Raw genomic sequence first — 24,774 nt, 5'->3', positions numbered from 1 at the left:
GTTTTTTTCTTACTTTTACAAGCTCATTTTGTCACCAAAACATCCCATGAGGCAGTTGAAGCAGCACAGTAAGTAATATAAGGCACCAGAATGTTAGCAACAAGGCAGGTTCTCCAATTGCACTTGATCTTTAAGACACAGGCAAACATACATTAACAGAAAAGAAAAATATATTATCATATTTTTCCATTTGCATACATTATATATCACTTATTTTCATTCTTTGTAACTACCATCAGTCCAACATTGCACAGATTGCCGAAAATCCTGCCTTCCCTTAAACCTCATTCCTTCTCCTCCTGAACATTATCCTGCATGTACTTTTCCCATGATTTCCATTTTTTCTATGTAATTTCCTCCTTCCCTTTTCTAAAGATCTCTCTTTCAGTCCTTTTATCATTTTTATAATATTCAGTACATCAGATACAGTTGACTTAGAGTTTGACTTCCATTTTCTAGAATCTTTTTTGGGCAGCCAACAGAATTAAATGAAGACAGACCTTATTTCCATTTATCTTGAACATTGTTAGTAGCTCTATGAAAATTTAATGTAGCAAAACTAATAGTTCATTGGGGAAGTATCTCCCATAAGTAATCCCACTGCACCCAGTTGAATGCCTTTTCTGCATCTAAATGTATTAACACCAAAAGCTGGCCCATTCTTTCTGCCTCCTGGTATATCAAGTTGGTCTTTATTATATTGTTGAAGGTCTGCCAGTCCTGGATGAAGCTGCATTGATCTAGGTTTATTAACTTAGGAAGAGTCTCTGATGCTCCTCTAGCAAATATAGCTCCAAAATTTTACAATCACTTTTTAAAACTCATACAGGAGTGGTAGAGTATTTTCCTTCCTTCTTTGTATAGTACCATGATTACTACCTTTTTCAAAGACTCTGGAATTTTTCTCCACTAAAATAATGTTAAATATTTTGGGCCAAATTGCTATAATCTTGTCTTTAAATTCCTTCCATACTTCCAATAGGATTCTGTCCAATTTCAGCAACTTATCTGTTGTCTTGATCCTCAACTTTTTGTTGATCTCCATGGCTATGGGTGTTTGCACTTGGTTTTCCTCCACTTGACTTGCCCTTAAAAGTTCTGATTTGTTTAAGAACCTGTCTACACTTGCCCTCCAGATACTTGCTTTATTCTAGGCTGTGTACTGATCTTTATAAAATTCCACAGGTATTTGGGCTATTGCCTTTGGGTCTCTGCATACTGCCCCATTTTTTAAGTATTTTAGCTGTACTATACTTCTTTCAATCTCCTGCTGTCTAAGTTTTTGGGCTACCTGCTTTTGTGTGTTTGCCTTATTCTCCAAACAAACCTGTTTTAACTGCTCTTTGCATTCACTCCCATTGCTCTCGTAGGGATTTTCCAGGCTTCGTTTCCAGTTCTTGATTCTCTAAGCAGTTTGTGATTTCTTAAGTCTTAAGAATACTGCCCTCATGTTTTTTTAATGTGCTTCCATTTCTCTCACTTAAGGTATTTTATATGCTCTACAAGTTTATTGTTATGTTTATCTATTTCTGTATTATGTCTGCCTCTTGGCCTAGTAATTCATCTAGCAATCTAATCAGTTAATTCTGCCATTTCCTTCTTTGTTACTCCTTCACCAATGAACAAAGAAACACCAGTGCCTTTGCCTATCTTATATCTTCCATGGACATTTTTGCACTAACAGTTGCATGATTTGATGCTAAAGTTTTTGTACCAAGAGTTGCATGATTTGATGGTAGCATTTATTGACAAAGCAGTACATCACTTAATAGTAAGATTTCTGCACTAAGAAATTTATATTTTATGACAACACACACACCCTCGTACCTGATAATCTTCGCGATCACCACAATGATAATCCATTCGCGATTGCCTTCCACTCACTACAACTTCACATTTCCCGCTCACATCGATAATCCATTTACGATCGTCTTCCACTCACTCTCACTAGTCACTACTGCACATTTCCCGCTGGCAGCCAGCCGGACATGACGTAAGCTCAATTCCGACTGGCTGGTATGTTCCTTAAAGGAGCCAACGCTGTTTAAAAAAGAAAAAATATGTACTTTTTTTTTTAAAAAAAAAAAGCTACCCCTGAAATCAGTACAGTGCGCATCCATGCCTCCCGAGTCCCGAAATCCCTGCCGGCGCCTAAAACGGGATGCAAAGGGCGTTCTTAAACAGGAATGCCCTTTCTTTAAAAAAAAAAAAGAAAGAAAAAAAACTTTAAGTAAAATAAAATTAATTTCTCCCAGCCGATTCCAGGGGGGTGCAAGTGCACCCCGTTGCACCTGCCTGTGGGCGCCCTTGCTCGGGGATAAATCTTTGTACAAAAGATGTTAATACTTTTAGTTAGAAGTTATGCCCTGCATCTGGGCCTGGAGTTTTCCAATTAGGAGCTGTTGATATTGTTTCAATTTCTTTGACCATTACTTTATCCCACTTCATATTATGTACATTTGAACTTCTGTTTCCTTTACTTCTTCTGTCCATTCAACATCTTTATGTTCCACAGGGTCTTCATATATACTTCTCCAAAATGTTTCCTTTTGAAGGTGTTTCAGTACCTTTCACAATTCTCTATAAAACTTTTTTGGGTCATCAGTGAATTGCCTATTTTGAATTTTTCCGTTACATTTAAATGCATATCTAAGTTCTGTACCTGTGAAGATATCTAATTTATTATTTGCAATAATGTACAATAGATCCTGTTCTGTTCTAATATTATGCCTTTCTTTTATCACATTTAAGTATTTTTGCTCATCTGTTCCCTTCTTCTATACTCTAACAGTGACACTTCTTGTTTTAATTGCTTTATAGTTTCCTCTATGCGATGGTTCCATGATGGCATTTGTTTTCTTTCCTTCCTTTCCCTTATTGCTCTATGTTTTTGTGGTAAGACCATATCTTATTAATTTAGCTGCATAGTAATATATTCCTATTTACTTCTGATATGGCACATGAATTTCTTTTACATCTTGATAACGGAGTTCATTTCTTTTATTAGACTTATTTTGGGTCTTACTGACTTTCTGTAATCTATTTTTTTCATTATCTTAATATGTCTTATCCATCATTATTACATCAAGCAACTCTTCCATTAGATAATTTTCATCTAAACTGAGGGAATATTTTTTGTTCTGGAACTTTCTGTAGAATACCAGCAGAAAACAAAACATCTTTCTGGGGCATATTCTCCTCAGCTGCATCCTGCATCATCTGTTGCGCTTTCATATGGGAACGTGCTGGCCTATCACTCTACATCAATTGTGTCAGAGCTGCACAGCAAAAGATGGAGCAAGACACCATGGAAACTCCAACTGAACATTTGTACTGGCTTTCTACTGAAGGATCCAGAGTATCTTTCTGTGGCAAGTGATCAAATGCTTCCCATTCCACCTGTTTTTCCTTAATTTGGGGTCGCATTGTTCCATCATGCTGTGACGTTACCAGGGTATGATTTTCAACACTAAATCCTCACTTCACAGGTAATTCATAACCTGTTTCTTTAACTTCTCCATTACTAATCCTCTTTTTACTTTTACTTATTGAAAATATTACAATACAAAAAACTAGATGCCTAAGCCTATATTTCTCTTTAAATATCTTTAGTGCTGTTTTTTTGTTGATTAGTTTTGCTTTCTCCTTTGTATAAATATTGCACCATATCAGAGCTTTCTCTTTTTCCCATGAACATGTTTCATTTTTATACCTTTCAAAAATCTCTAGGTTGTGCTCTTTGCACTTCCTCTGTCACTTCCTTTTCCAAATGGCCAAATGTTTCTTGGTCTATATAAAGTTTTTTTCATGGATCTGTTGCATTAATGAACGCAGATTTGTTTTTGAATCTTTTGACAGTTTTTCTTTTGCAAGTGTTTTTCATTCTGTAATTTCTCTCAGTTGTTAATTTCTATTTGGAAATTCTGGGCTACTTGAATGATAGTAATATACAATTTCTTCCTTATCCTCAACAGTCCACTCCATCATCTTTATGGCTCTTTTTTTGGTCTGACAGTTTTTTTTTTGTGTGTGTGTGTGTGTGTGTGTGTGTGTGTGTGTGTGTGTGTGTGTGTGTGTGTGTGGACTACTATCTTATAGGTTCATACTAGGCTATCTGCCCAAGGGCATTTATAAGCCTAGCCCAGAGTTTTGTGGCTTTCGCCACCCCTTTAGTCTGAAGGATATTATGCCCATTATTTTGCTGTGCCTCTGTCAAGCAGTGACACTGAGATAATCCCTGGGGTATATCTGTGATCTCCCATCCATTGGTCAAGATTTCTCTTTAACAAAGCCAGCGAGGTGCTCTGCCTCACATGTACCGGGATTTTGTTCCACAGCATAGGGAGTCTTCTGAGTGATGAATCTGTCCCTCCAGCATGTCCTATTAATAACCGTGTCAAGGTTTAAGTCTCCTGCCCTTGTAGTTCTGAGGGATCTAGATTTTTTGAGGTGAAGCATGTTCATCAATTCCGGGTTGGACATGGCCTTGTATGTCAGGCACAGGTCACCTCTGAGCAGACGGTAAGCGACTGAATAGAGCTGGAGTTCCTTCAGTCGGGCAGCATAAGACATATTTTTGAGACCCTTTATCCTTTTGGTGAGGAACTTTTGTGGCCTTTCCAGTTGCTGCAGGTGTCGTGTCAGATACATTCCGAATGGGGCATTGTACTCAATCATTGGTCTGATGAGTGATGAGTACAGGGGGACGATGACCTCCCTTGATCTAGATGTGAATCCCTTCATGACCTCCCTTGATCTAGATGTGAATCCCTTCATGATCAGGTGGGCAACGTAGAAGGTCTTCCTAACTACTTTGGCAACGTGAGTGTCAAAAGAAAGGTTACTGTCGACCTGGGTCCCCAGATCCCTGATAACCTCTTCTGTGCTTAGTGGATTGCCGCCTATATGGTAGCTAGGGGTAACCTTGTTTTTCCCGAAGGGTATGACAATGCATTTTTTGGCGTTTAACTTTAGGCCATGGCTCTGGCACCAGTTATCCGTTTCTATAACACCCTTCTGAAGGATATCTGTGTCAGATGTGTTCTCAACTATGGCGTCCAGTTTGCAGTCATCTGCAAATTTTGTCAGCCATTACCCTCCTGTGTTTGCTTGTACTTCTGAAAAGTAGATGCTGAACAAGAGTGGGCCCAGGACTGAGCCCTGTGGGACACCAATTGTGACATGCTTTGAGTCTGACATGGCGCCAGCAACTCTGACCCTGTGGGTTCTGTCACTTAGCCAGTTTGCAACCCATCTTGTGACGTATGGGTTTACATTTAAGCTGATGAGTTTTTCAATGATACCTGAGTGGGGTATTGTGTCTAAAGCCTTTGCCAGGTCGAGGTAGGCTGTGTGGACTGCCTTTCTCTCATCAATGGCCTTGGTGACTGTTTCGAAAAAGTAAAACAAGTTTAAAAGGCATGATCTGCCTTTGACAAAGCCATACTGGGTCGGATCCAAAGTCTGCAAGTCCCCTATGTCTTTATTTATGAGTTCCATTATGATCCTCTCCATAGCTTTGCAGATCAGGCTTGTCAAGCTGATGGGACGGTAATTTCCAGGGTCGGTGGAGGCACCGCCTTTGTGAAGTGGGACCACAGTTGCCGTACGCCACTCCTTGGGCATGTATCCTGAGGTGAGGCTAAGATTAAACAGCTGCCCTAACTGTGGGTTTAATTCCTCATTGAGTTCGTGGAGCACACAACCGGGGACACCATCTGGTCCCATGGATGCTGTGTTTTTTGCTTTGGAGAGAGCAGTTCTCACCTGAGCATTAGAGATGTTTTGGGGGCTACAATCCTCTGGTACAGATATCTCACCTTTTGGGGGGGGGGGGGGTTGCACTGAACTTCAACCAGTATGTTGGCAATGTCTGTAGGTTCAGTAATTTTTACATCATTTTGAACTAATTCTGAGCATATCTGGGAGTTTCCTCCCAGGTTTCTAACATAGCTAAAGAAGGCCTTATGATTGTCTTTTGAGTCCTTAGCGACTTTTCTCTCAAAATTTGCCTTGGATGATTTTATGAGAGATCTTAGTTTTTTACTTATAATGATCAAAGGTGTCTTCCCTTTTAAGGATTTTGCTCTATCTTGTAGTAGCTTCCTCCTTTTGTTGTAGAGCTTGTTTATGGCTGGGGTCCACCAGACTGGACGCTTGCCTTTGGTACAAAGAGTCTTTGTTTTGTTTGGGATTGCCTGATCCATGCAGTCCTGTAGGTGCTGGTAGAAGGCATTTGTAAGTGATTCAGCGGCTTGAGTAATGGTTTCCGCAGGCTCGGGGGCCTTAAGAGAGACCAAACTAGTCTTTAGAAGTGTGAAGTCGGCTTTTGAGAAGTTCTTCACTGTGGTCTTTTATCTCAGGTGGGGCGGATGTGGACTTCCAGTGAGATTAATTTATGGTCTGATCTCACCAGTGAGGGGTATACTTCCGGTGTTGAACATTGTGACCCCATGTTCGTGATGATCAGATCTAGTATGTTTTCTCCTCTTGTGGGGATGGTGACTAGTTGTTCCATGGCATTTGAGTTTATGAACTCTAGGAACCTTTGGGCTAGAGTGTTGGGGCTTGAGTAGTGATCCCAGTCTATATTAGGGTAGTTGAAGTCGCCTAGTATGATGGTGTTTGGAGATACATTTATCCCCTCCAGTGTTTTCAGGAAAGCTATGTGAGGTTCCTGAGACAGAGGGTGGCCTGTAACATGCTACAAATTGCAGAGCAGTCTTGCCTATGGTTAATTGCACCTGGATGGTCTCTGATGCATCGTGCGTTGCCACCAACCTTGAGGTGTGGGTGTCCTTGATGAATATAGACACCCCCCTTCCTTTCTTGGTGTTGTCCGGATTTTGGGGCCAGAACGCATGATATGAGGTAAAACCTGATAGTGCCGGGGTGCTCTCGGGAGCCTTGAACCAGGTTTCAGTCACAGCACAGACATCGATGTTCTCCATACTGAGAAGGGCCTCGAGTGCGTGCATCTTGAGGTTGAGACTTCTGGCATTGAGCAGCATTACCCTTAGTTTTTTTCCTTTTTTGTGTTCTAGGGTGGTAGGTTTAGAATTTGAGCCTTGCCTAAAAAGGCACTATGGGGGTGGCAAGAGCCTTTGCCAATATCCGGAAGCCCAGGGGTGACAGGTGCAAGCCATCCCTTGCGAAGCAGCGTGGCATGTCCAGCATGTCATCCCAGGCAGACAGACATTGGATCCCCTTTGAATGACACCAGAGTTTAAGCCAATTATTAAAGCTAATTATCTTGTCTCTGTATTGTTGCATCATTCTTGGTGAAGGTAGGATACTGCTCAAGGTCAGGGTCATACCTGCCTGGGCTACATAATCAGAGAGCTCCTCTATGTCTCTTCATGTAGTCCAAGGAGGTACGTCTCAGGTCGTTCACACCAGTGTGGACAATGACAGAGTCGTACTTGTACCTGCTGTTGAGAGACCCGAGTGCTTGCGTTATGTTGCGGATTCTAGCGCCCGACAGGCAGCTTACTGTGACGTTCTCCTTACTCAATCTGGTGAGCAGGACGTCAATGTGTCTGACTATGGAGTCACCAATGACGAGTGTGTCTGGCATTGTGTTTGGCCTTAAGGGCTGTGACTGTTTGGCACACTGACTATGTGGTCTATGTGTTGTGTCCTGAGGTGGCAGTTGTTTGGGTGTCTGCTTTGGTGGCCTCTGCTGTTTGGTAGATTTTTGATCAGAGCCTCCGAGTATGTCTTTGTGTATTTATGTGTATGATTTGAAGTTGTGATAGTACTATGTGAGACTGGGTTTGTGGTGTGTGTGGTTACCTTCTCCTCCTGTCTGGTCTTGCCAGTCCTATGTTGAGAGAGCTCAGCCTCCAGTTTGGCAACATAGTTGCATCTCTCGCATGTATTTGTGTTTTGTGGGAGAAGGAGAGGGTTGTCTGTGTACATGAGACAATTGTAACACTGTCTCAATATTCCCAGATTCACCAGCTGAGCAGGAGAGGACACTAGCAACTGATCCCTCGACATGCTAGAAGGAATAGACAAAAAACTTTAAAAAGACTCCGGGGGATGTGGGTGATCGAAAAGGGGTTTTTGGCTGGTGGGGTACTATGTATAATAAAAGTGCTATATCAAAGTAAAAAATACTTTAGGAGCAAGTGCTAGGCTTTACAAATAGAGAATAGTCTACTTAAGAATCAAGTAGAGCTGAACTTTTTAGATATAGAATACGCTGGTTTGATCAGCAGTACAGTTCAAGGAAGGCTGTTTTAAGGGAAAATTTGAAGAGTGGACTTTAGGTAGCTCGAATAGTTTAACCTTGATTAACCGCCGCTGCTCGTGTGTGCTCCTGTGGCAACTCCGCGCTAAAGCGTGCTTTATAGCAGGGGGCTGGAAAAGACAGGAAATGACCCAAAATGGCCAATAAACTACAAGTTACTGCCTTAAACCACTCCTCTGAGGACAAACAGACAGCTCAGTACTCCCCACTCTCACTGGTGAGTAAAGAAACTTCCCCCTGACCAAACAAGGAAAATGGAGAAACACAGGAACCAAGACAAAGCCCAGGGATCAGCAAAATCTGATCACTGGAACAAACTATTAGGAAAGTATGGAAAACAAGAGTATTTTTTTGTTTTTTTCAAGTTTTTTTTCAGATAGGCAGAAAATACAATAAATGCTGTGTTTTTCGACTAATTGCTATCAAAAGCTAGTACACTTGAGTGTATTAGCCTGTTGTTTAACTTTTAAGCAAAACTTAAACAAGGAAGTGCAACAAACAATTCAAGCTATTAAAAACAGTAAAAACAGGTAATAACTGAATAAAACAGGCAGAAATAGTCGTCGAAAGGCTTAAAAAGTCGAAAATGCAGAAAATGCAGTCATAGGTTCATACTAGGCTATCTGCCCTAGGGCATTTATAAGCCTAGCCAGAGTGTGTGTGGCTTTCACCACCCCTTAGGATGAGAATACTATACCCATTAGTTTGCTGTGCCTCTGTCCAGCAGTGATACAGAGATGATTCCCGGGGTAAACCTACGATCTCCCATCCACTCGTCAAGATTTCTCTTGAACAGAGTCAGTGAGGGGCTCTGCCTCACATGGACTGGGATTCTGTTCCATAGTGTAGGGGAGTCTCTGGGTGATGAATCTGTCCCTCCAGCACGTCCTATTTATATCCATGTTGAGGTTTAAGTCTCTTGCTCTCGTGGCTCTGGTGGATTTGGATTTTTTGAGGTGGAGCATGTCCATTAATTCCGGGTTGGACATGGCCTTGTATGTCAAGCACAGATCACCTCTGAGCAGACGGTATGCGACTGAATAGAGCTGGAGTTTCTTCAGTCGGGCATCGTATGACATATGTTTGAGCCCCTTTATCCTTTTGGTGAGGAACTTTGGGGTCTTTCCAACTGCTGCAGGTGTCGGGTAAGGTACATTCAATGGGGCGTTGTACTCAATCATTGGTCTGATAAGTGAAGAGTACAGGGTACAATGACCTCTCCTGATCTGGATGTGAATCCCTTCATGATCAGGTGGGCAATGTAGAAGGTCTTCCTAACCACTTTGGCAATGTGAGTGTCAAAAGAGAGGTTACTGTCAACTTGGGTCCCCAGGTCCCTGATAACTTCTTCCGTGTTTAATGGATTACCACCTATGTGGTAATTAGGGGTTACCTTGTTTTTCCCAAAGGGTATGACTATACATTTTTTGGCATTTAGCTTAAGGCCATGGCTCTGGCACCAGTTATCCATTTCTACGAGACCTTTCTGGAGGATGTCTGTGTCTGATGGAGTGTCAGTTATGGTGCCCAGTTTGCAGTCATCTGCAAATTTTGTCAGCCACAATCCCCCTACGTTTGCCTGCACTTCAGAAAAATAAATGCCGAACAAGAGGGGGCCCAGTACTGAGCCCTGTGGGACACCGCTCGTGACCAGCTTAGAGTCTGACATGGCACCAGCAACTCTAACCCTGTGTGTTCTGTCCTTGAGCCAGTTTGCAACCCATCTTGTGACATATGGGTTTACATCTAAGCTGGTGAACTTTTCTATGATGCCCGAGTGGGGTATTGTGTCGAATGCTTTTGCTAGGTCAAGGTAGGCTGTGTGAACTGCCTTACCCTCATCAATGGCCTAAGTGACTCTTTCGAAAAAGTCGACCAAGTTCAAGAGGCAGGATCTGCCCTTGACAAAGCCAAATTGGGTAGGATCCAGTGTCTGTAGGTCCCCAATGTTTTTATTTATGAGTTCCATTATGATCCTCTCCATAGCTTTGCAGACAAGGCTCGTCAAGCTTATGGGGTGGTAATTTCCAGGGTCCGTAGAAGCACCGCCTTTGTGGAGTGGGACCACAGTTGCCGTACGCCATTCTTTGCACGATCCTGTAGTAAGGCTAAGATTAAACAGCAGCCTTATGTGTGGGTTTAGTTCCTCATTGAGTTCGTGTAGCACACAGCTGGGGACACCGTCTGGTCCCATTGATGCTGTGTTTTTTGCTTTAGAGAGAGCAGCTCTCACCTGGGTATCTGAGATGTTTGGGAGGCTAGACTCTGGTGGGATAGATATTTCTCCTTTTGGGGGGGAGGGAGGGGAGAAATTTGCACTGAACCTGTCTGCCAGTATGTTGGCAATGTCTGTGGGTTCAGTGATTTTTTTATCATTTTGGACTAATTCTGAGCATATCTGGGAGTTTCCACCCAGGTTTCTAACATAGCTAAAGAAGGCTTTATGATTGTCTTTTGTGTCATTAGCGATTTTTCTCTCAAAGTTGGCCTTGGATGATTTTATGAGTGATCGTAGTTTTTTGCTAGTATTGATCAGAGATGCCTTCCCTTTTAGGGATTTTGCTCTGTCATGTAGTAGCTTTCTCCTCTTGTTGTACAGTTTGTTTATGGCTGGGGTCCACCAGACCGGGTGCCTGCCTTTGGTGGAAAGGGTCTTGATTTTATTAGGGATTGCTTGATCCATACATTCCTGGAGGTGCTCGAGAAGGCATTTGTAAGGGTTTCAGCAGCGTGAGTTGTGGTTTCCACTGGCTCGGGGGCCTTGAAGGATACCACTCCAGTCTTAAGAAGTGTGAAGTTTGCTTTTGAGAAGTTCTTCACTGTGGTCTTTTTGCTGGGGTGGGGCGGGATGTGGATCTCCAGTGAGATTAATTTATGGTCTGATCTCACCAATGAGGGATATACTTCCGGTGTGGAGCATTTTGTCCCCATGTTTGTGATGATCAGGTCTAGTATATTTTCTCCTCCTGTGGGAATGGTGACTAGTTGTTCCATAGCATTTGAGTTTATGAACTCAAGGAACCTTTGGGCTAGGGTGTTGGGGCTTGAGTAATGTTCCCAGTCTATGTTTGGGTAGTTGAAGTCACCCAATATGATGGTGTTTGGAGAGACATTCATGCTCTCCAGTGTCTTCAGGAAGGCTGTGTGGGTTTCCTGAGTTTGAGAAGGTGGTCTGTAGCATGTTACAAACTGTAGGGCAGTTTTACCTATGGTTAATTGCACCTGGATGGTCTCCGATGCTTCATGCGTTGCCACTAACCTGGAGGTGTTGCATGCATACAACAAGGGGGGGCATCTGACCCTGGAGCCTAGATTAATGCAATTGTAAGAACTCAAACCATATCCTCTCCTTTAAGTATACCAGATACCCACGTTATGTACATTACCTAATCAAAGTTGACATCAAAGTTTACAAATTTACATTTTTAAAAGCATTTAAGAACTCTTCCCTCTGAGCAGTAACAATAGGCCAAAAGTAAGGTATACTGAAGGTCAGCAAAAGGCTCAATGCTAAGTACTAGGCTAATTGCTCTTGCAGTCCATTTTAAGCCTAGACATTCTGTTGATGCTATAAGAGAGGCATAGATCCCTAGACAGAGTATTTCTGATGTGCAGTTGGCCCATCAGTATTGAGGATTTTTGTCTGCCAGACACCGGTTACCTCTTAGCAGTCTATAGGATACAGAGTATTGTGACAAGGCTTTGAGTTGGTCCATGTAGGACATATTGTTTAGGTCTTGCATCTTTATTTTAAGCCATCTCCATGGGTTTTCCATTTGTTGCATGTGTCTGGACACATTATTGGCCTAATTAGGTTTCAGTAAAAGGAGACCGACATCCCTAGATCTATACACAATCCTTTTATCAACCGTGTAATCAGAAAGGTTTCTTATCATCATGTAATACATTTAATATGCAAATTACTATCTGAAAGCCAACAGCAACTCTAAACTTACTGAGGTTAGCACATGCATTTCATTCAGGATAAGAGAGTAATTCTTATTACATAAGGTAAGAGATTATAGTCAGAACACTAGTAACCGTAAGTGCAACAGACAGCAAGGTCTTAATAGTCGAATAATTTACTAGTATAACAAACTTTATTCAGTACTGTTGTTCTTCATAAGTTGGTCAAAATGTTAGACTGCCATTTCAACACATACACCAGTTTAATTGGACGCCACTTATGTAAAACACCTTTCAAGAACATTTTGACACAAGACTGCCTTGAAAAAGGAGGCTCCATGGGCAGACATGCTGAAATGGCCAATAAATTAACCTTGATAGAGGAATAAGAAAGGCTGCAGCATACTAACCCACACAAATACTGTAATACCAGACAACTAGCCTGAATGGGTGCTGGTTATGTTGTTAGCACCAACTGGAAAACCTTTTCCATTTGCCAATGTATGATTTTCTACTAGCAGGCTCTCTTTTCTCCATTAGTATGTACTGCATGTCCTCAGAAAATAGGTGCCTAAAAGGAATTAAGACCTTATCTGGGTAGTCAGTTGAAGAGGTCTGATATTAGGGTATATCAAACAACCCCGTTCTTGTGTGAGTAGATCCACTCTCTGAGGAAACTTATGATAATTGCCCCTGGCCCATTCCAAAAGAAGGGAAAACCAGTTGACTTGGCCAGAAGGGAGTCACCACAATGATCTTGGGCAATTCCATCTGAATCTTTAGAAGTACCTTGGATATTGGTAGAAAGGATGGAAAGGCATAGAAGAACATTCCTGTCCAGAGAAACAAAAAGGCATCTGTCATCCAGGCCTTCTTGCATAAAGTCATGGAACAGAATTTTGCCAGTTGATTGTTCATCAGAGAGGAAGCAAAGATGTCCACTTAAGGAACTCCTTACAGGTGGATAAAAATCCTGTAAAAGAATCCAGGAACTTTCCTGTCCAAGGAAGTGAAAGGGCATCAGTCTTCCAGATCTTGTAAATGGATTGTTCAGAGAGGTGGTAAATAGGTCTACTTGAGGAACTCCCCAGAAATGGACCAAATCTTGAAAGACCCCCCTGACAATTTCCATTAGTGATGGTTTGCCATGGTCCTGCTCAGCTTCTCTACCACACAATTTTACTCTGAATGCAGGATGCCTGTAGAGAGATTGTGTTGTGAAGCTATATCCCAAGCTAACACAGCTAGTCCACACAGGGGTACGACCTGGTTCCCCCTTGCTTGTTGATGTACCACATGACTGGCATTGTCTGTAACCACCTGAAGAGGTTCCAGGGACCAACGAAGGTTCATAGAGCATGGAGTGCCTTGATCAAGGTAAGAATCTTAGATATTTATGTGCTTGCATCTGTCCTTGGTGTCCCACACCTCCTGCATTTTTATCCTTCCTAAAGCTGTTCCTCAAGAAAAGTCCAAAGAGTCTGTGGTGACTGCTTTGATGCAGGGATGGAGAAGTGGAGACCTGGATTAAAGGATATGTGTTGTCTCCACCAAAAAAAATTCTGACAAACCACAGTACTGGGATCTGAAAAGATAAAGGGTGTTGATGCTTGAACCAAAGAGATTTTGGATACCACTGCATTTTTCTTATGTGGAGTATTGCCAGTGGTATCATGAGAATCACAGATGCCATGAGACCCAAAAGCCTGAGGTATCCCTCACAGTGACTAAAGTCTGATTGGAAAACCTTAAACAGATCTAAAGATTTATTTTTCCTGTGGAAGAAAAGCGGTTTGAACTTAGGTATCTAGTTGTCATCCCAAGAAGGAAATCCTGCGTGCTGGAGTCAAGAATTACTTTTGACTAAGCAAAGTTCTTTAAGGTTAAGGTTGGTATTAATGAATTGTGAGATATTCCAAAGTCAAAAAGTATTGTCACAAAGTATATCAACAATCCAAACCTGTGGCTGAAGAAATGCAATATATGATAAAAATGAGCTTTTATTGTCGGTAAGCACTTTCAGAGTGCTTCTCACACCACTTCCTCAGACCTTTACATAAAATATCAACTTACAAACCCATCTTATACAAGTCACTCAATCAACTCAAACTACTTAATTGGCATCTTACAATGCTAATTATATTCATACCTAAAAGCATCCACTACTTACTGAATTTAATACTTCTTGCATACATATTAGCTGCTAATTCATGCTTAACAAATGAATTCATAAAAATACATAAAATACATAATATATATATTGAATTATTTACATATAAATACTAGCTCAAAACCTTAAATAATCATTAAAATTCATATACAAAAATAACTAACTTATACTATTTGGCCAAAGGTCTGTTTCTCAGTATTGGTTTTAAAGGAATTCTCTCATTAAGGCCTGAGCTCTATATCAGCCCTTAGCCTAATAATCCAGCGCGTCTCTGATGTCTCTGTATTGTTTGTGGTGTCACCCCCCCCCCATTTTCTTCTATCTTTTCTATTGCTTGGAACCTAAATGCATGTCCTGGTTCTGTGTTCCTAACATGCTTGGCTAGAGCATTTGAGAGTTTCTGATTTTTAATTAGTAAAAGGTGTTCACGTATCCTAAAATCTAAGTTCCCTGTTAGTTTTACCTACATAAAAATTCGAGCAGATATCACATACAGCTAAGTATACAATATTTTTAGTGTGACAAGTAGCCTGTACGTTAAATGTAAATATTCTGTCAGTGTCAGGATGAGAAAAAGTGCTGCTAGTGTCTATAAATTTACATTGGTTACATTTTCTACATGGTATAGTTCCTTTTATTAGGGCTGCTTCTCCTTTACCTACCTTACCCATCTCTAGGATAGCATAGGTATCTTTTTAGGGATTTCTTATTCTTAAAAGAGAAGCTAGCATCTTCTCCTATCTCCTTTATCTTAGCAGCGTGTGTTAAAACGGGCCAATGTTTCTTAATTATTCCTGTCACAATGGACGTATTACTAGAATATTGTGCGGGAACTCTTATTACTTTTCTTTTTTCTTGTCTGCTAACTACATCAACCACCCTTCTTGCAAAATATGGTTTACCGACAGTGGCCCTTAATTTGACACCTTCTCCTACCAAAACATCACATTCATCTGCGTAACCTCTCTCTCTAAATCTTTGCTTGAGGTCTGCCACTTCATGTTCAAAATCTTCTACATTCGCTGTTAATCTAGACACTCTCAATGTCTGTCCTTTAACTACATTGTTAAAAATGTGTCCGGGGTGCATACTTCCTCTATGTAAAATTAGTTATGGCATCATGGGACAATAAATGGGTAAACAATGAGCAGTGGGGATCAATAATATTTTATAAACGATTTGGGGATGAGAGGTTCTTTTATGAAGCAAACACTAATACTAGTTTTTTGAGCTTTGAAACAAAGGTGTTGGATTAAGAAATTAACTTTCTCGATGTTAAACTAATTAAAACAGAAGAGGGGAAGATTACCAGTAAACTATATAGAAAGGACAGTCATAGAAACACAATTTTACATAGAGGAAGTATGCACCCCGGACACATTTTTAACAATGTAGTTAAAGGACAAACATTGAGAGTGTCTAGATTAACAGCGAATGAAGAAGATTTTGAACATGCTTATTTCTACAGACTAAAATTATAAACTATAACTGGCCTTCCTTTTCTGGATTTAACTTCTCTCTCTGGACACCCCTTTTACTGCAACTTATTTTCTAATCACGTACTACAGCAGTTTCTTCAGCTGTCATTTTCTCTGCTAAATGAATACCGATTGAAGTGTAACACTGCAGTGAAAACCTTTATGGCTGGCCATAACCTGATCCTCTAAAGCTTCGGGTGCGTGGCACACATGGAGACAGTCCATCTCAGTAGTGCAGTTGTCATACTAAGCATCTGAACTGGGAATTTTCTGAAGTAGCACTTTCAAGTGTCTTTTTAAGCCAATAAGAAAGAAATGCAGTTAATGTACTTCCCCTTCTAGGCATAAGTCAATATTTAAGCACTGTAGCCAATACAAGTAACTTCATTTCCAATTAAGGGCTACTGTTAGCCTAAAACTTGTGTTGGTGGAATAAAAAGTAGTATATCATCTTTGTTCCTGTGTCTGTTGTCTGTCAGTGGTCTAGCATGGCATTTCTTAAAGTTTTCTAAAGAATTTACACCTGGGAAAGCACAAGTTCATTCTGCTAGGGCAGACCTGCCATTATTGCCATCCTCAGTGTTTTAAGTACACAAAGCACTTTTAGAAGCTACTCATCTTCAGTCCATCCATTTTTCAAACACTACAGCTTGACTCCATATCCAGAGATACGGCTGGATTTGCCTCTATTTTGGAGGTGCATGCTCCAAGTCTTCCAATGCAACTTAGACAAGCTCCCTGTCTCACTGGGGGGGTGAGGGGGCAGCTTTGGGAGTCCTCAAATTGCTTAAAACTAAAAGTAACATAGAAGAACACAGCACAAGTGTGTAGATAACACATTTTAATATCTACTATTAAGTTAATTGCAGCCTTACCACCACAGTAAGAAGTGATGATGGGAAGGATTATTAGCCAGGGTGGAGAATTATCTTGCCTGACAGAACCTGACAAGGCAGATCCACTACAAGTACCTCTTTAGGAGTTTACAATGCTCAGGTTATTGATACTATTACATATGTTATGTAAAGAATATACACATGCACAAAAGTAACTGAAAGGAATGTATACATTGCATTTGACAGCATGATTCCATTCAAAATTTGGAGCAATACATATCAAGAAAATTACATAATTAACTTTACATCATTAACTGCGATCAGAATTCTAGCTAGGTAATTAGACAAATTGTGCTGTTCTCCAAACTGGCACCCCCCCCCCCCTTCAACTGAGTTGAGGAGCTTAAAAAATAAGTTCTGTAAATCTGTAACTGCTGCACGTATAGCACAGTAAAAATGTAACAGCCATCTTACTAAAGTTACTATTACATATTGAGCACTTCAACATTCATAAATGACATTGATATATGTGCATATAACCAGTGCTGGTACTGAAATCTTATGCCATCTGCACCAGTCAATGACGCCCCCTCAACCCCTACAGCAGCTTGCACACAGGGTAATCTCCCATTCCCTGCACCCTAGTCACAGCTCTGTCAATAACCTAAGTTAGTTTTATATAAACATCCAGCGCCAGAACACTGATAATCATGCACTGTAACAAGACTAGTAAAATATGTCAGATGAACAAAACTTACACCCCCCCCCCCAAAAGATCATGCATATAAATGAATTTTTAAATTACAAAAATGATTTGGAAATTCTTCTAGCAGTCTTAATTTATTATGGATCATTCCAGTTAATAGAAACTGATTGTCAAGCACGCTTTTGTCGTCATGTTCACTGAGGAGTCAACAAAACCGGAAGTCATTCCTTGTACAGCAAAGAACTAAAAACTTCTGTTTGGTCTGACTGCAATAAAGCCAATGGCCTAACAGTGAATCAAAAAAGTAAGAAAGCAGACAAAAAAATAATTATACAATTTTCATCAACTGGGCGACGCAGTGATGCAGGGGTTAACATTGTCGCATCACAGCAAGGTGTTCTATGGTTCAATTCTCAGCTGGGGTACCTTGTGTGTTGAGTCTGCATGTCCTCCCTGCATTTGCGTGGGTTTCCTCCCACATTCCAAACACATGCACCTGGAGCATTTCTCCCTGGGCATCCTCCGAAAATAGGCTCTGTCCTAGTCAGACTTTCCCGGTCAACAAATAAATAAAACTGTCCCATTCCTTGCTCAATTCCAAATTAAAAGGAAAAGGTTAATCATGTTTCCATTAATGACAAGCTTTTCATTACAGACATTTTCCTAAATGTAGTTTATGTACACATCCAGAATGTGGAAAATGAAGACAAAAAAAAAAAGAAGAAAAAAAAAGACAAACAGTGGAGTATCACATAGTAAAATAAATGGAGGAGTTGGACATTACCACTCATTTTACTAATGCATTAAGTAGTCACATGGCACCCACATACACTTGCTGGTTATTCTCACAAAAGATACAGCGACAGTATAAAAATATATGTAAAACTTATGCTCACACATTCTACATTCACCCTTACTCTAGAACATGCAACAAATATATGCAATCTACATTTAAATGCTTTATAAGTATCTTTATTTTGCAGTCAGTGTGTGTCAGTTCATGTACAAGTCAATGAATTTGCAAGGATATATACAGGATTGGCTTTTGCAAATGTTAGGCCCAATTTAGACCAATTTGGTTGCCCCCTCAAGCTGACCTTAGCCACCAACCACCCCAACCCTTTCCCTACTTGCATGTTTCCTAGGACTTATGACTATTACACATTCTGCATTGGAAATGTATGCTGTTACTGCATATTAAAACTATGCTAACTTACTAGGTTATATTTTGTCATAAGACGTACAGAAGTGAACTACTAGATTCCTTGATTACCTCAGATTAAAAATCTCCTATAGTTTCTCTCTCTAGTTTCACAGTTGGCTTAAATCATTCAGACACATACTATAAGGGGCCTGACAAACCACTAAGGGTGTGCGCATGCGTCTCTCTGTCTGGTGTTTCATCAAGTGTGTTCATTCATACCAGTAAACATGTTCCCAAACTCTTGTAGCCCTGCCAGATCTCCTGAACCTGGATAAGAGATAGCTGCATACTTCCCCTCCTTGCTTCACCCCCCCAACATTTTTTGTTTTTTACACTCTCTCTCTCTTCTGTCTTCCTTCACCCCTCATTTGATTTATGCCATAGTCTACTTCACCTTCCATGCCCAGTACAAAGTGTAAATCATTTGCTCGTATATTTTTATTAATAAGCACTTTATATTATAGTATGTTATGACACTGTATAGATATTCTGATTTTGCAGACCAATACTTTTATCATATCTTTTTAACCCAAGTAAATTGCACACACCGCATTCTATCATGTCTCTCTCAGTGTTCTGCACACACCAATGTCTGACAGGTACTGCAGTTCATACAAAGCAGAAGCTCATTCTGAAACATGAAATCTAGTAAAGTCTTTTGACTTATCACAGCACCTTATTCTCACCTCCCATGCCCAATGCCTATCGATAGCAGGAAATAAAGGACAAATGGATCAGTGGGGCTTCACTTAATCTTGGAAAGACTGGTAGGCAAAAAGAACAAATTTCTAGCCTCCATTATACCTCATCTCAAATTTCCTCTTCTTCCTTTGTAAGCTTCCAAGCTATTCACCTCCTGGACTTGCTCTGAATGACTACAATTATCATACACCATTTCTGTCCATGTGATTTTACAAAACCTCATAAAACTGTTAAATATTAAGAACAGTAATAAAATGAGCCCTCTGCAGACAAATGGCTTTGCTGTACTATTACACAATTTATGAAAGCTTAACTGGATTTATTTTCATTTGTTCAGCTGGGTAAGTGGACTAATACATGCAGATTTTTTCAGCCATGTCACAGGTCATAAGGGCATCAGTAGGATTACATCCAGGGAAAACTTAGAGTAGTCACTAAGGAGCATTTTGTCAGGAAGGGGAAGGAAATCAATGTCTTAAGAAAACCCTCAAGGAAGAAAGGAGATAGTGCCAACCCCCACACAATTATTTTCAGATTTCTTTAAATACATTTCCCCTCAAAATTCCTCCCTAATCCAGACCACCTGTTTTCTAGCTTTAAGTTTCTGCTTGCTCCCCTAGTTTGTATGTGGCAAACTATGATACCTTTCAGCCACGTGAAGCATTTTTCTTCCCACTTCTGCCACCCTTTATTCAGTGCATGCACACACACACTTCGTTTCACCTCTCTAGGATTATTTTACACACTTGTGACTGTAGCAAGCATTTCTTTGCCATACTGTTGAATTAATAGTATTCTGTTACAGATCTCAGTGATCATGTTACAACTTATCACTTTTTTAATGCTTATCAGTGTCTGTTTTCATACTAAGGATGACTACAACCCCAGTTCTCCCTTGTAAATATATTAGCAATCAAACCCATCAGCAATAAAAGCAAAAGATAGATGGTATCTCTCTCGGTCTTCAGTTTTAGCCTCATTGTATCTTCCATGACAGTAACTGGAATGATACTCAAAACTAGATGGTTAATCCAACCTGTTTTGAGTGAAAACCCTGGTGAGCACTTGGCAATGGACTACTATGGAAGTGTGAGCAGACAACATGATGAGCCCTACAAAAGGTCTGAAGTTTAACTTAATTTGGGACTAGCACAGTAGTGCATAACGGAAAATGTCCACTCCACGAACGAGATTTGCAACTGCTACTAAAGTAAGACTACCTGTATGAAATTTTTATCGGGCAAATTTTTGTGCCTCATAAATCATAAAGTAGTATAGGGCCCTCTGAGCAAGCATGGTCCTATTAGACCAAACAGGTTCAAATGGCCTAAGGCCAGTCCTGAATATATAATACACTTCAAGAAAATAAATGTGTATGAATTCTTCAATGTCCAGTCTGATTTACTTCCTTAGAATGATTTACCTGTTGGATGAAAGCATTTTAGCCAACCTATGGGTTTCTTCAACAGGGAGTAGTGTGCGCGTGTTTCTACGCTCGCACACAAGGGTCTTGTGTGTATGTATGAAATAGCAAATGGCTGGGATATCAAAGTTTCCCCTTTTCCTTACTGTTGTGCAATCTCAGACGCTGTGGGTGCAGGAGTGTTTGCCCACCCTGTAAAATCATTTCCTTTCTGTAGTAATAAGGGAAGTCAGTGGTGTGGGGTTTGATAATCCATGCCGTTATACTGCATTAGTTTCCTGATCATCTCCCAAACCTTGAATATGGATTTCAAGTAGATTTATCTTAGATTATAACAACGTCTTGAATGGCTGGTTGTTCTGGGTTCACGTTATTAGGATTAATCTAGACAACTTCCCAGAGTTACAAATCATTTTTATCCTAAGGGGATGGTCTGGCATTAAGAAATTTATAGTAGTACTTTAACTGAATACCCAAAAGTCTTCAAAATAAGTCCATTTAATTAAACACTTTCTGTTCCTTCCTTCATCTGGACGTTACACATATGGTATTGGCTGTTATGCTGAAAATGACCATGGCAGTTAAATTCATTTTTTTGCAAATTTCAAAATTCATTCTCATCCTCTTTCCCCTTTTTGCTGTTCTGGAAAAGATGATCACAGAATTTCTGTTTACACCGCTTCTCTTCCAATAACTAAGAAGCAAAAACCCGCTACTGAGGGAATGGCAAATATGATATGGGTAGCTCCTTTTTGAGGAATTTTCCTCATTTGCAGTTGTGCTGGTAAGAGATTTAAAGAGCACAAATTCATGCATCTATACTCCAGAGCAATTTGTATCATTAGAACTGTCACACTTGCTTACAAGATTTTTTTTATACATGTATATACATAATAGTCAAATGTATGTATTCTACTTGCCCATTAATTTGCTGTTAAATGGGACTTCAAGTGGTATGCTTAAATTCTCACTCCTAAAGTACAGAATTCTTGGCATGCAATTTTGGAATTTTAATCTGATTACCTCAACCAGCATAGTTACTGAGACTGCTGCTAACAAGGACAATAAGCTAATAATTTCCAATTGTGGTCAAAACCTTCTGCTTCTCTGAGGTTCTTACTATTTTGAGTATCTCCTGCAGATGGAGAATCTCCTTCTGCACCAGTATATCATATGAATTTTTATTTTAAGTGAACATACTTTGGTATTACAAACTGCTCTGTGATGTGTTTAGTTCAAGATTCCTTTGGCTTTAGCTGAAAAGAATAAATTAAATACATACATAAATAAATATACTCGTGCCTGCTAATCCTTCACAGGTAGAAGAAAACCTCACAGTTTTACTGGGAACCTACAATCTGACAAACGCAAGAGTGGGGGATGTTGGCCTGCTTTGCTCCCTACCTACTCCCATATCCTATGATTTACAGTTACTGTATCACACCCACATCTCAGAGGTTAACAATATGCTACCTACCTTTGCTAGCCAGTTTATGCCTAGCCAATTTCCCTTCAAAGGTGAGGATCAAACCCTGTATCTTTTGTCTGGGAGGTAAACACCTTAACCAATATGCTAATCCCAAACTTCCTTAAAGCCACACAACACTTTCAAATAAGCATCTCCACTTGGCTCAGATACATTACTATATTTTGCACTCCACTCAGGGTACACAATAATAAATGAATTATAACAATAACAGTAGACTAGTAACAATAATAATGCAAACAAATGTGAACAAAAGTTAGTAAGAAATATCTTAAAAGATTAAAATTAATACTCAAAACAGCCCTGACATCTAGGAACAAAGTCCAAGCTATAAATCAATGTACTCTTCCTGTTCCAACTTACAGCTCTGAGGTGATTAACTGGCTCCAAAAGGTATTGGATCAGTTGGACAGGAAAACAAGAAAAATGCTTCACGCAAATGAAAAATCGGTGCATACCACAATCGTATCTCTTTCTGAAGGAAGTATGGGCCTCCACGAAACTGATTATATGTATAGATCTACAATCCTAGGACTGCATACATATCGGCTGACCTTACAAGACCCAAACATAGTGAAAGTATTAAAACATGAGGAGATTAAGTCTAAGATGACTTCCCTGCTAAGTTTAGTAGAAGCAGATAGATGCCATGCAGGAATGAAAATCAAACCAGAAGTAGACAAAAATCAGGCAACAACTGAACGCGCCAAAAAAAATAAGGAGAAGGATCAGATGAGAAGGCAATAAATGCGTAAAAGTCATAAATATACTTGTAAGCACTGAAAACTATTGGAACAAACTCATTTTGATATGGATCTCATGCAGGAATGGTTCAGAAGAGGTGAATTTAAACCAAAAGATGAAAGGTTAATTATTTGTAGTCCAGGATAGTGGGCTATGTACACTTTGGTTTAGAAAGTCCATTGAACATGTGGGAGAAACAGACAAATGCAGGTTCTATAAAATAGAACTAGAAACATTCATTCATCTTGTTGCTGGGTGTAATACACTAATAGCAGCGGACCTGTATAATTGAAAGGCATGATGTGGCAAGACTGCTACGTTGGGGATTGTGCAAACATTACAACACTGAAGTAGCACAGAAGCACTGGAAACATGAACCACAAAGCATTAGACAGAATGACTAAGTTTATATTACATGGCATCACCCACAACCAACAGTTCAAAAAAACTGACAAGAAAACCAGATCTAGTAGTCCATGAAAAAAAAAACACTGATCACTGAAATTGCTACATCCATTGTGATAACAGTGTCTTGCGTACGGAGACACAGTCAAAGTACCAGGATTTGCAAGCCGATTTGCAGGTCATTATTTTATGTTGCAATTGGCATGTGCTCGCCAGTGAGGTCATAAAATAAAAAGCCTACAGACCAGAGTTTATACCCAACAGATAAACATGGGTCAACTGATCAGGCTTTCAATCCACCAGATAAAGAGAAAAATGTATTAAATAATATCTCTAGAGGTCAAATTAGCAGACAAAGTGAGCAGTCTATGGGGACATGAAGAGATTCAAAGCTGGAAAAGGGATAATCATTCTAAAGATCAAAAACAGTAAAGTAATTCACCAAACAAGGGGCATAGAGAAAGTAATTCCTATGACAGATGCACAGGCATTCCAGACATATGTAGTTTAAGGTACTGTGTACCGTTTCATAGAATAATGCATACCATTATGGAGCTTTTTACCCTTTCTGTAATCCTGCCAAGTAAACTATATTGCTCTTTGACAACTGTCAAAATAGCTTAAAGGTCCAGTCAAACTGAAAATTATATACTGCAAGTTTCAGCATTGCAGAAATTGTTTTTTTCTCCTAACCAACTTTTCACCACTATGAAGCGTCATAAGTAGTCTCCACTAGGACACCCCCCCATGTCACAGCACCAGCTGAAGAGCTTGAGAAATGTTTACTACCATACAAAAGCACTGTACCGCCAACAGTTCCATTTCATGAACCAGAAATGAAGAGTGCTACTTTTGAAAACTAGATTTATCATCTTGTCTAACTCTACTTTTCTGTTCTGTATGATATCGGACATCTCCACATTTTCTTATATATTTGTCCACTACTTTTAATGCATCTTCCAGATTCTCCGCTATTTCTCCTTTGTGATTACTCATGCTTTCCATTCTTCCTTGTTCATATTAAACACTTCCTTAGCAAGGTGTCACTGCTACAGTTTTCCTTCAACCTTCCAGATCTACTTGTACATCAAATCCTTTATCCTCATGTATCATCTATTTCTGTACTGTAACTTTCTTCTCCCCCTACCCCCCCAAAAAAAATTCTCATCCTCTAATTACTTGCATATACTTTATGTTGTGTTTTAATTTCTTTTCTGCCATTATAAAAAAAAAAACGTTTTACATTTCTTATATATCCCCCATCATTCTGTCCAGTTTATACAAAATGGCCTCCTACTTTCATGTTCTTCTCCCAACTTACCCATCTCTGATTTCATTACATCTGTACCTACAAAACTTGCCCTGTCAATTTCTTTACCCCATCACCTAACGATGCAACATTCCTCTTCCCTAATTCTGGTCCAATAGCCAAATGGGGAAAAAAAATCACACCTCCCATG

Source organism: Protopterus annectens, chromosome 11.part0 (genome assembly GCF_019279795.1).
Source record: "Protopterus annectens isolate FY-2018-M chromosome 11.part0, PAN1.0, whole genome shotgun sequence".
Lineage (NCBI taxonomy): Eukaryota > Metazoa > Chordata > Ceratodontiformes > Protopteridae > Protopterus > Protopterus annectens.
Note: the sequence above shows the minus strand (reverse complement) of the source record.